The sequence below is a fragment of the Nannospalax galili genome, unplaced genomic scaffold, assembly GCF_000622305.1.
Source record: "Nannospalax galili isolate Female #2095 unplaced genomic scaffold, S.galili_v1.0 scaffold891, whole genome shotgun sequence".
Taxonomy (NCBI): Eukaryota; Metazoa; Chordata; class Mammalia; order Rodentia; family Spalacidae; genus Nannospalax; species Nannospalax galili.
Genome location: NW_008330576.1, coordinates 1,079,298 through 1,093,210, shown reverse-complemented (window position 1 = coordinate 1,093,210; position 13,913 = coordinate 1,079,298).

Genomic DNA, 13,913 nt, shown 5'->3' with positions numbered 1-13,913 from the left:
CCCCCCCCCCCCCCCAAAGTTACTCATCCCACTTCCAGTCTCTCTTCCCTCCCCCTCCCAGTTAAGAAGCCCTGGTTCCTGTGGGAAGGATGCCAGCAAGGAGTCAAGGGGATGTCTGCTTGCAGGATTTGAGGTTGGTACCTGGAGAATCATATTGGAGAGGCCTATCCCCAAACAGTTCCCACATGCTGGGGCTTCTCATATGTCTTTCCATTGTGTCACCCAAGACTGGTCCTTCCACTCCAAAAGAGGAAAGACCAGGGCCTGTAACTTGCTTGTCAGTCAAGGACAGGAGCTGAGAATTTACTCTCCCTATCAGTAGCCACTCTTTCTTTGTCTTTATTATTATTATTACATTTTATTTATTTAGTGTATGTGTATGTACATGTGCCTTGGTGCAGTACCTGTGAAGGTTAGAGGACAACTTTGTGAAGTTGGCTCTCTCCTATCTTATGGGTCCCAGTCATCAGGCTTAGTGGCAGTGACTTTACCTGCTGATCCATCTCACTGGCCCCTAGTCATTCTTTCATCTGATAGATGTTCTCTGAATCCTTGCCTGATATGTGTCAAGTAAGCCCTGTGACTGCTGTCTGGGCCTACATTTGATTCCTACCCATATGAAGTTCACAGAGTAACGAATGTGCACTTAGGGAGATGGGAAACTAGGAATCATAAAACAAAGTGTCGAGAGGACATGACTGGAAGGCCTGGGACTAAGAGAAACAAACTCCTATTCAAGAACATCCAGACAAAGGAAAAGCAAACTAAGGGGTTCCAGGAAGTGGTGGGGACTGGAGTCAGAAAGGCTGGCAGCAGGAATGAGCAGGAATGAGCAGTAAAGGAGAACGGAACTTCCAAAAGGAAGTAAAGACCCAAGAGAATGAGCTATGCGGCTTTAAATAGCACCTGCTGGAAACCATTATGCAAACCCTGCCCTCATCCCTTTCCCTGCTTCCCTAGGTGAATGAGTAGCTTGAGAAGAGGCTTACTGGGCCCAGGCAAACCTCCCTAGCTGTGACCACAGCAACTCAGCCCAAGAGACACCTGTCCTGTCCAATTAGCATGAGACTTAGGGGAGCTGAGGGTGGGGATTTGGGGTAAGCTGGATCAAGCAGCATACACTGTTCATCCTACCAGACTACCAGAAAATCTCATAGCTGGGAGGGGGATGAGTAGAAACACAGAGACTAGTGATCATTTTTTATGTCTGACTTTTAAAAGGCAATCCCAACCTCTCCCAAATTGCTGTTTTCCTCGCAGCCAAACTGCTTATCAAATAACAACTAAAATTGGTGTCGGGCTAACAAGGTAGTCAGGGTTTCTTCATCTGTGTCACAGATCAAGTTGTTTTTCAGGCCAGAAGCACTAACAAATATGGAGGTACTTCAACAAACACAAAACAGCCTATCTTAATCAGCATTCTTGGTTGCAAGCAAGAACCCAGTTCTGGATAACTTCAACTGAAAAGAGATTATTTAAAGACTCTGGGGGAGGGCCGGAAGATTCCCAGAGCCATCAAATGCTGGACTGATGGTAACAGGAAAGGCAGACCTCTAGACACCTCTGAAGAATCAAAGGGCAGAAATCACCCTAACATCTGCTGCTCCAAGGATGCTCACAACATCATCACAAATCACTCTAAAGTGGGTGCTACAGACATTTAAAAAAGTGAAAACTCAAGACTTCAGGGAAAGTGTCCACTTAGCCAGCTGTACACGAGGGCCACCGCCACAGCTACCAGAGCAGGGAGGGAGCATGCTTGGACTCTCTATTTGCACCAGACTACAGTGATGGGTGTTCTGCACAGAATGGGGCAGAATGGGGAAGGCAGTAAGAGGTAGGGAAAAGTGTCTACTATAGGCTTTATAAATACAAGGTCTTTCACTGTATATAATTTGCCATGTATCTAATTGAGGTCACAATATTAAAACTCCTCAGTCCTCAAACCACAAAGGATTCTGCTAAGTGCCCACATTTTAGAGTGCTGCAAGCAGGGTCTGGTTCAGATGCTGCCTTTCTCAAAATGCATTAATGGACCTCAGTTAACTGCATTAGAGATGGATATTTTTAGAAGTACCTACCTCATGATCCTTGCAAAATTGAAATGAGTTAATACCTAAAAGTGATTACCACCATACCTGGATACAGTAAGTACTCAATTAATGACTGATACCAGTGTAGTTACTACACCTGTTGTATTATTATGTTATTGCTATAACTTGAATGTTTGTCCCCTCCAAACCTCATGTTGAAATTTTATTGCCATCATAGCAGAATTAAGAGGTGGGACCTTTGGAAGTAACTAAGTTTTGAGGGTTACACATTCATAGGTGGGACAGGTAGCATTATAAAGAGCAAGTTCTTGGGCCTGGGAGATAGCTCAATAGGTAAGAGCACTTGTCATCAGCAAGAGTGAACTGACTTGTCACAAAGGACCTTCAATAAGGGTTTTAGGTTTGTCATCAGAAACTTCAGCGATCAAAATTATTAGCCAATATATTCAAAGTATCAACCAAGAATACTATATTCAGCAAAACTGTCCTTCAAAAATGATGGCAACACCTGTCTGTCACTGGCCTATATAACTTTCAGTGTCCTGGTCCGATGTCTAGACACTGGAGAACTCTGTGATACCTTAATTTTGTGTGGCCCTTCCCTGGGCTGTCCCTCCATTTCGGTCCCAATTATTCAAATCAATAACCTAGCTTTATAACTCAAGTAATTAAAAAAGGAATAACAGTCTAAAACCAAAACTAGCAAGAATGAAGAAATAATAAAGATTAAAGCAGAAGTAAACAAAAATTTTAAAAATACAGATAAATCAATTAAATCAAAAACTGGTTCCTTGAGAGCATCAATGCAATTGACAAACCTTTAGCTAGGTGTGCAATGAAGAGAAAGCGAACACAGTACAGTGACCCACACCTGTGGTCCAAGCTACTAGGAAGCAGAGGCCAAAGAACTGAAAATTCAAAGCTAGCTTGAGCAACATCACCAGTGAGACCTCCCCCATGTCAAAAGAGGTGAGAAGCAGAGACAGAGAGACAGAGACAGAGAAACTTATTAGTATAAAAATTGAAAATGGGGGCTGGAGAGATGGCTCAGTGGATAGGAACACTGTGCTTGCAGAAGACCTGAGTTCGAATCCCAGCACCCACATGGCAGCTAACAACTGTCCATAACTCCAGTTCCAGGGGATCCGACAGTGTCTTCTGTCCTCCGCAGGCATTGCACGACCTGGGTGCCCTTACCTACATGCAGACAATACATGCATTAAAAAAAAACTGAAAATGGGAATTATTGTAGTTTGAATATGAAATGCTTCCCATCGGTTCATATATTTGAACACTTGGTCCCCAGCTGGTGATGTGATGCTGTTTCAAAAGGTTATGAAGGAAGTGTGTCACTAAGGACAGGCCCTGCGGTTTTATAGCTTGGCCCTACTTCCTGCTTGCTCTTTTTGTTTAAAAAATTATTATTTTTAATTTTTTTTTGGTCTTTTTGAGACAGGGTCTCACTGCAGCCACAGCTGTCCTGGTACTCACTGTGTAGACCAGGCTGGCCTTGAGCTCACAGAGATCCGCCTGCATCTGTCTCCCAAATGCTGGGACTATAGGCGTGCGCCACCACGCCCGGATTTTATTTTTAATTTTTATGCGTGTGAGTGTATTTCCTGCATGTAGGTAAGTGCACCTGTGTTGCGCAATGCCCATGGAAGTCAGAAAAGGGTGTCGGATCTCCTGGAACTGGAGTTATGGGCAGTTGTTAGCCACCATGTGGGTGTGGGAACTGAATCCAGGTCCTCTGCAAGAGCAGTCAGTGCTCTTAACCACTAAACCATCTCTCCAGCCCCCACTATTGGTTTCTTGTTTGCACATTGTGACCAGCAGTCTCCCAGTTCTGCCTGCTGCCATGCCTCTCCTGCCACAATGGACTGTGTCCCCTAGAACTGTGAACCAAAATAAACCCTTCCTCCCTTAAGCTGCTTCTTGTCAGGTATTTCATAGCAGCAATGAGAAAATTAATGCTGAGGCATGACTCCCAATTCTATGGAAACATGAAGGATTGTGAGAATGCTGAGCAGCTGTAAACTAATACCTTCGATAACCTAGATGAAATAGACAAATTCCTAGAATACAAAACCTAAGAAGACTAAATTGTGAAAACAAAAATCTGAATAAGTTAATAACAAATCAGCACATTGAACCCTGTAACTTCCCGGATGAATTCCACCAAACATTTAAAGAACTAACTTCAAATTTTCTCAAATTTTTCTCAAAAAATGAACGAGAAGGAATACTTTCAACTCATTACAAAAATGCTACAAGGAAAAAAATATATTACTTATGACAAATTGACATGCAAACTGAACTCAGCATTGTAGTAACAGGGTTATAGTGAGTGAGCTGTATTCCTGGAATGTAAAGAATGGTTTAACATACAAAAATTGGTCAATATTTCACATCAACAAAATGAAGAGAGAAGAAACTCATGATCACCTCAACTGATGCAGAAACATCGTGTGATATAATTCAACACTGATTCATGATGAAGCTATTCATCAAACTAGAAATAAAAGGAAACTATCTCAACATAACAGAAGTATTTATGAAAATCCATGATAAAAAATAATTAAAGGTAAAAAACTGAAAAACGTTGCCTCCAAGGTCAAGAACAAAGTGAGAAGGCTGACAAGACGGCTCATGAGGTAAAGGCACTTGCCACCAAGCCTGATGACCTGGGTACAATCCCTGGGACCCACCTAATAGAAGAGAACTGACTCCCCAAGGTTATCCTTCTGACCCCCACACAACTCCAGGTAACAATCCATCACAAGTGTGTGTTACCATGCCCAGCTTATATTTTCAATTACATTTATTTACTTGTTTTTGTGTATGTGAACATGTTTGAGCACATGTGTCACTACACTCATCCTGTTTGGGGGTCAATAGCCTTGACCCTGGGACTGTGAACTTCAAGGTCTAGAAATACCCTCGAGGCTTTCTCCAGGAAATGTTACTTACTTTAGGCTTCTGTGTGGTCTCCCCCCTCCACCCCCCATTATCTGTCCTCTTAAAGATTTCTTACTTTTCTCCTAGAAGTTTCTTCCTTTCCTTCATGCTCCAAAGACAATCAGCCTTGCCAATCAGAGAAGCTATGATAAAAATTGGATATAAAGCAAATTTCATCTCCATGTGACCTGTACTGCACAACTGAAATCAGGTCCTTTTGTGGATAAGCAGGATCTAGTCAGGACACAGGAAGTAAGGATCCTAAATTGTTTCCTTTGTTGAGAAGAAACCCAAAGCCATGTTTCAGGGTGTGTTACATGCATGTATTAGATTAGCAGGATCAAGGTGCTGTGTTTGTTCCAGTACTCTGAGAACCAGACTCCAAGATGAAACTAAACACACAAGTATTTTATTGGAAAACTTGTTGGAAAAAAATGTGAGCAATGAATGGTATCGAAATACTTATCAGACTAGAATGTCAGCCTGAACCCAAAGATGAGAGGGAAGGAAAATTGAATGGAAGTTTCCTGGACAGCTGTATAGTCTAAGGAAGATTCTACAAAGCCATCAAGGAATCTTTAAGGTGAAGTCAGCTCCATATTTCCCAAGTAAGACCAGTTTAATGAGAATGCACCCTGGCCAGTCATATCGGGCCCCTACTTGGCTAATGCACTGGGGCTGTTGTCTTGACATTCTTAATAATATTGAACTGGGTGCCTTGCATTTTCATCTTCTACCAGGTACTGGAAATTATGTAGCCAGCACTGCTCCCAGGGCTGCGCCTGCCTCAGTGTCCCTGCTGAATCCAAATGTGATGATGGGTCTCAGAGCAAGGTTATGTGATCAGTTAGGCTTCCTGTGATTGGAGATCTATGAGGTATGTTCTCACAGTCACCATACATCATCTTTCAAGCCACAAAAATCGACTTCATACAGGCTCAGGAAGTAGCCCTCACAGTCCCTTTAACCCCTCCTTCTGGGGGGGCAACTTAAAAGAGGAAGTTTGTTGGAAGGGTTATAGTCCCCTGAGATCACCACAGTGGATCCCAAGGCCACAATTAATACTCACCTTTTCTCTGAAGTGCACTTCACCCTCAGATCTCACCATGGTAACCTATCCAGTGTTGTGACCCAACTCTTCATACTGGATAAGTCAACACCTGCTGTGGCTCCTTGGGAAGGATAATAGGAAGGTAAGTGGATATGGTGGTAAGTGATAAGGCCAATCCACATTCTAACAACTGCTTTCTAGAACCTTGTATCCTTCCTGCTGGGAACAGTGCGGCAGCTCCTGAAAATGACACTCCATCCTTTCAGATCCCTTCTCAGAGCTGGTGCTTCGCTGCCACTGTACAAGTTCACCCCAACAGCCTGTTTAGCCAGTTACCTCCAGAAGGTGGTGCAGCTCATGACAATTAAGGGATCCCGTGACCATGATCCACATTACTTCACTTGAAGTAAATGCCCTGGTTAGATGCTCTGCTATACAGGATTCTGCACCAGTCCCTAACCATGCAGATAAACATGCCACTTAACATTCTCTGGACAGGAAAAAAAAAAGCAATGATAGTCATTTGCTGTTTACCTTACAATTTATTAGAGTTGTATTAACTCTTCCATCTTATATCATATTATAGTTTTGGAGATCAGAACCTCTTAGAAATCCAAATGACACCAATCCTTTATGACACTAATCCTTTGACACCGATCCTTTACATTGAGATGACACAAACCCAAATGAACAGGCCGAGAAAGAAAGGGCTCATATGTGGAGGCCCTGAAAAGATGCGCGTTCTCCAGAGGGTGGGAGAGAAACCCTATTGTGATGGTTGGTTTCAATATCAACTTCCACAAATTAGAATCACCTGAGTAGGGAGGCGAATGGAGGAATTGTCCTAATTGCTTTAATTGATGTGGGAAGACCCACCCCAAAGGTGGATGGCACCTTCTGGTAGCAGCCCAGATTAAAAGGGGAGTGTGTAGAAGGAAGATTATGCATTTTCTTCCCTCTCACCTTGAGTTGATTTACATTGTTGCTGACTCCTTCACTGATCAGAACCAGTGTGTCCCAGCTTCCAGCACTGACTAAGGACCAGCAGCCCTCCAGGAACCCTCCAAGTATTAGGTGCCAATTTGGTACCACTGAAGCACCCAGGCTCATGGAGTGGGCAATTAGCAGATTCTCAGTGTGAGAGAGTCACTGTGGGACTACTCTGATTACTGAGGTGTCCAACTCTGATGACTGAGCAACTCCTGAGCTCTCAGCCTCTCAGGGGTGAGACAATCATTACTATTTCTAAGTAAAATGATTTAATAAAACTCATACATTCATATATGTTCATTCTATCAGTTTTGCTCCTATAGAAACCTTAATTCATCTATGAAGAGTCTAGAAGAGGATGTCTCAATGGCATGAGATATTACAAGGGTGGGTGATAGTATTCTGGTATAGCTTCTTTTTAAAAAAAAGGCAAATTGATGCATCTTCTAATCCTGCCACAAAGAAGGAAGTCTGTGCCTGTGAGCCCGTGTGTTCTGGAGGCCACACGTTCCATTGACCTCTGGATGTTTTTCCACCTTACTCTGGGTGACCCAGGAAGCTGTCCTGGGACTGGTACAGGAGAAGGTATTGCAGGTCTAAGCCATAGTGCAGTCAAGCTGGACTCTGTTCAACACTCAGTGTTTTACCTGGCTTCCATGTGCTCCCACCTTAACAGGATGATCAAAGCACTCCTGTGAAACGGCAACAATGCCAACTCATAATCTTTACCCAGCAGTCCTCAAAATGCCTCATTATTCCCCTTTTCCCCGTCTATAGTCATCAAAGCAAATGGCTGCAGGATACTTTCAGGAAGGACTAGAAAATCATCATGGTGTGTATTTATGATACTGTTGCAAGGTCCTTCCCCCAGCCCGTCAGTCAGTGAGTTCCACCTTCCAAAACTGACTCAGGTTTGAGAATTGAGCAAGACCATGTCATTTTATTGAAGTAACTGCCCTCATCTTCTCTTCAAATTTGCATCTATTTATAAATATACATTTATTCTTGATCCATAATATATAGATCCAAGAGACAGAGAGGGAGGAGGATCAGGGATGAGCACATGATGGACCCATGGAGCCAAATCCTGTCAACAAACCAGTTTTACAAACAATTTTTTATCAAAATACTAATTTATTTTATTATTATCTGAGTCTGGTTTTTGAGCTACAACAGCTGAGTTGAGCAGCTGTAATGGGACAAACAGACCCACACACACAGTCTCAAGTATTTATTAACAAGTCCTTTACCTAATAGTTTGCTAACTCCTGTTATTAACACTAGACCGAACTCTCAATGACTGCCTCTTTTGCCCCTAAGTTCAAAATGAACACCATGCTTCATTAACCATTTCTCCAGTCCTTTGCAAGTGAATCCCATTGACTGCCCTTCAAACCCTGCCTTTTACTGGGTAATTAAAGCCGCCTGGCCTCTTTATGCCCGTGGATGAGGACAAGCTCTACCTCTACAATCAACCTCCTGTCTACAGAACTTAGTGATGTTAGGACCTGCCTTATCAGTATATTTCAATGGCTTGATGAGTGGTATGCTGTGTGCCTGGGACATGTCTTTTGATGACTCTGCTGGTCATTTTAAATAGAATCCTTCCAAATACTTCCTTCAGTGCCTTTATTCTTTTCTGCGCTGTCATCTTGAATGACATAAAGGAAGGAAAACTGAAGAGAAGCATCCTAACTGCCAAGCAGAGGTTCAGCAAAGTCAACAGTAAGTCCTTGACCAAAGTCGATCATTAGAGAAGTTCCCTGCCTCCCAGCAGCAGCCGGGTCGCCTTAGCGGTCCAGCCTTACTCACCCATTTGCTAGAAGCAGTCTGTAAGAAGCACCCTTGGGGCAAATGCAGATAGAAGTACAAAGCACAGCACAGAAGGCCCTGGAGGTGTGTGAGGAGCCCAGAACAAAGACTGGAGTGAATGTTGCATTGCTCGCATTAAATGCCAGTTTGTGTCTTTCAGGACTGATGCAAGCTGCTCAAGATAACACCTTCCTTTGGAGAAAGGATGAGTCAGTGTAACACAGACCATACCAGCCTAACACATCTGATCTCATCTGGTCTCAAAAGCTAAGTAGGGTCAGGCCTGGTTAGAACCTGTGTAGGAAAATGAGGATTCCCAGAAGGACTGCAGAGGTGCAGAGTGACTCATGTGAACTGTACCTAGTCCCTCCTTGCTATTATGGTTTCAATCCAAATAGGAAGGGATTTGTCAATATTTGTCCTCAGTCAGAAGCCATATCTTCCCTGTTCCTTCATTCTAAGAGCAAATGCAGACTTCAGCAATAATCATTAGAGACCTGGGCTACAAGGTGGTTAAAGGTCAGAAACAAGCTATCTGAAGTGGGTGTGTTTGTGATTGGAGCTTTGACAGTGAAAACAGCCCATGGCCCAAAGCTTCTTGAGACCTTTTAATACAAGGCGTCCCAGAACGCGAACATTTGGAAGAATGTTAGGGTTGCCTCCTGTCTGCACATTACCCTGAGGGATACTAACTTGCTCCAGTGAGAAAATCTGGCATCTAGTCAAAGCTTGCTCTTCTCCTAAAGCTAAAATGGTAGAAAAAGAAATAGACTTCAGTGGTGGGCCCCAGGCCCAGAAATACCAGCCTGTAAAGACAACAGCAAGGATGGGTTTCTCCAGGTGGTCATGGTGGTGAGATGTCTCAAGATGGCCTGCCTTCCCCCTGGCCATTCTGCAATGCTCATTTCTCCTGCCACTTAATGTTCCTTCTATCTGCTCCAGCATCCTTCTTGAAATCAAGGGAAACTGAATACAAGAATGGCCTTCTCTTAATTCCCGAACAAATCCTCTAGAAAACCTGTTTCACCTCTTGGGTCCTGAATAACGGCCCCAGACACCACGTGCTCTGAGTTACTTGCTTTTAGCTGACATGTGAGTGGTGATGGCATCATCTGCTCTTAACTCCAGAATAAAATTCTAGAGTCAACCTCCTTCACCCCCTGTTAGGTAACCTCTAATCACATTTCCCCACCTTCAGGGTGGGACTATAAACACGCCCAAAGCAGGCAGATTTGAGACTTGGTCTTCATCCCCACCTATGGTCACCTGTTCTTTCTCTTCTGCAAAGCTTGTCATTTTGGGGGGTAGACATACTACACAGTGGGAAAAGTGGTCCAAGCTGAGTCACATTACGATTTCAAGGAACGGCTCCTGAGCCACATGTCACCCAGTGCTGGTCTCATTGTCACTTGTTTCCATTTGAGAGCTGTGGGGCTTTGGGTCTGTCTAGGGTTAAAGCAGCTTGCAGAAAAACCAAGAGTTCTGTGCAGTTGCACTGCTCAGTACTGCTGAAGGGAATCTCATGCCTCCTCCACTTCTGTTCTTCAGTATTGTCAGATTGAATCCATGAAATGAGCAGATGAAATAGTGCATTCATATAACTCCCCATCTTATATATATTTCAAGAAATTTAAAGTAAAAGTCCTGAGGTTGATTTCCTTCTCTGCTCCCAAGGTCTCCCACTAAAGAAAATCCTGCTGTGGTGTGGCAGCTTTGGGGTCTTCCCAGAATCAGATCCCAGCCTCACCTCTTCCACCTGTGTCCTGAGCTGTCACTCAGACTCAGCATATCTCAGCTTTCTCATCCTGCCTCTACTTCTATGTCTTCCCGTTGCTGTTAGAAGGTAGCACGTGTCCGGTAAGCACCTCGCATGTAACAGATACTCAGAAGAGCGAGGATTCTGATTTTCGGTGAATATAGATCCAGCCAGAGATGAGAATAAGAAACTCTTTAATATTTATTTTTGTTTTATACATATGAGTGTTTGCCTGCATGTATGTATGTGTGCCACATTCGTGCCTGGTGCTAGAAGAGGGTGTTGGATCCCCTGGAACTGAAGTTATAGATGGACGTGAGCTGCCATGTGGGTTCTGGGAATCCAAACTCAGGTCTTCTGCAAGAGCAGTAAGTGCTCTTAACAGATAGCCATCTCCCCAGCACCCTCCTCAAAAAAATTTTTTTTGAATAAAGAGAAATACCTTGAAAACAATGAAAATTGGTCTGTGGCTGACAGCAGTACTCAATCTGAATTCTGGTCATTGGTACCTTTTTCCTTGAATTATCGGATTATCAGTAAGGTCCCTAGGTAGTCCCCTTATTATTAAATAATGCAAGTATATTTTGAAAACTATAATAATCTAGAGCTATTTAAAAGACAAAGTATAAGATGGCTATAGTTGCAATGAATAGAGAATTGATAAGGTTATCTTAGAAATGAGAGAAACAGGATTCAGGATATAGATTATTTAAAAATGTAGAAAATAGGAAATTTAGCCTAGTAACCAAAGCTCATAGAATCCCAAGAAAAGTCTAGCACCCAGGTCTCACAGGACCCCCCCCCCCGATCCAAAGCATTTTGAGGGGTCAAGTTACTTTGTTCCCTTTCAAAATATAAATTCCTGGATCTCAGCATGTCCCCGCTGGGCACTCACTACTCTTTGCTTCTGTGTCTCCACTTTTCTCTCCTCCAATTACTAAAGGGCCGATTCCCTAAATATTCTAGTGCATATTCCCAAATCAGTAACTGGCAAGCCCATGAGACTCACTCTGGGCCCCATCTAGACAGTCTCTCCTCCCAGGCCAGTTTTTCACTGACCAGCCCATAGGTTGTTTGACCAGGCCAAATACCATCCCAGACCAGTCAGCCAAGGCAGATGAAAAAGTATAGACCTCTGCCCACAGAAAACTTATTTCATGTTTTTCTTAGGAGATTAGAAGCAAAACTGATGACAAATGATTATGAGATAGATGATACACTGATAGAGGATATATAGATAATAGAGAAATGGATAGATGGATGGACAGATGGACAATAATGATAGATTAATTTGTCAAGATTATAAGAAGTTTTAAAAAACTGGAGGCCAACATCAAACTAGAAGACTCAAAAAGTTAGAAAATTTCATATTTAACAAAGCTATAGTTAAGGGCCAAGAAGATGGCTCAGTGGGTAAAAGTGCTTGCCTTGCAAGCCTGGTGACCTAAGTTTGATACCTGGAACCCACATAAATATGGAAGGAGAGAGCCAACGCCATAGAGCTGTCCTCTGCCACATGCTCCATAGCACACATACCCCCCCCCCGCAATAATAAACTTAAATTTTTAAAATTATAGTTGAAAAGGCTTGACTAAAGATGTAACTCAGTAAAGTGTTTATCTTGCACACTTAGTTTGGCCCTGGGTTCAATCATCACCATCCCCAAAAACCAGACATGGTGGTGCACACTTTTAATCCTAGTTCTCCCGGGTAGAGGCAGGAAGATCAGAAGTTTAAGGTCATTCTCAGCTACATAATGAGTTTTAGGCCAACATGGAATACATCAGAACCTGTCTCAACAGCAAGGGCATGTACACACACACATACACACACACATATACACACATACACACACATACACACATTTTACACACACACACACACACACACACACACACACACACACAATTTTTTAAAAGGCTTAGCCAAAACTTTTAGCCAGACATGGTGATGCAAGTCTTTAATCTAGGTACCCAGGAGGCAGAGGCAGGTGGTGATCAAGGCCAGCCTGGTCTCCATAGTGAATTTCAAGCCAGCTGTGGCTACAAAGAGACCCTACTCAAAAAGACAAAAAAGAAAAAGAAAAAGAATTTGTAGGTGAGCCGCGTACTGCAGAATACCACAAGATGGCAGCATTGTCCCGCATGTGCGTTATCCAGGCTGCCTCATCTGCAGTGCTTGCTCTCCAGTTGTCCACCGTGTCCTTAAGCTGGGTTCCTGAAAAACCTAACAGCCCCCAGTTGATGGAAAAGTATAAACTAATAGGTAAATGTGACACCTATTTTTCTACCTTCCAGTCCACTGATTGTCTTAGAGCTCATTTGATTCTCACGATCTTGAGACCTGATATTATATTTAGTCTAGTTAAATATGCAGTTAGGTATAAAAGCAGTAGTTTAGGTGGTACACCTTAGGTTTAGAAGTCTCTTAGCCATGTCCCAGTTTTTGGAATTTTATGATAATATTATTTGGCATGTATGCAATCCATTTTACACACACACACACACACACACACACACACACACACACATATCCTCTATTAGAGTCAGTCCTCAAATACACACTGAAAGGCAACTGCGAATGTTAATTTTATATGAAAGTCTGACTAGGTACCAGGTACCCAGGTATTTAGTCAAACACTGGTCTATATGATGCTATGAAGATATTTAAATGAAACTAAAATTTTTGTGCTTTTAAAGGTATTATTAACTATTAACAGGAAAGGACTGTAGACATTTCCTTTCTGATGCACCATGATAGAGACTCAGCAGTCAGCAGTCTTGGAATACAAAGACCCCAGAAGTGGCCTTGCCTTTCATGGGCCTTGGTCATTTTCTACAGCTCCAGGGCTCTTTTTTTTTTTTTTTTTTGAGAAAAGCCAGCATAAAGCACGTTTATTGCAATAATAAAACTTGAAACTCAGATGTGGTGGCGGGAGGGGGGAGAGACAAAAGCATAATTTCTCTCACCAGATCACTACACAGGACAGCAAGGGTGAGAAGGGACTGACGGAGGAAAAGCCAGGAAGCCTAGATCAGCAGACAGCCAAGCATCAAAACCCAGGAGATGCTGAAGCTGTATGACCAGCATCATTTTCTTAGAGAACATTCAAGGATTTGTCATAATGACTGGGCGTCCATTGGGTGGTAAGACTACAAACAGCACCTTCAATTTAAACTTTCAATTCAAGTTCTTAAAATTTAGAAAGTGGAGCTTGGCTAGTTACCACCAGATTACAAAAGTCCTGAAAATTCATTAGAAAAATGATAGGATGAAGAAAAAAAAAAAAAAA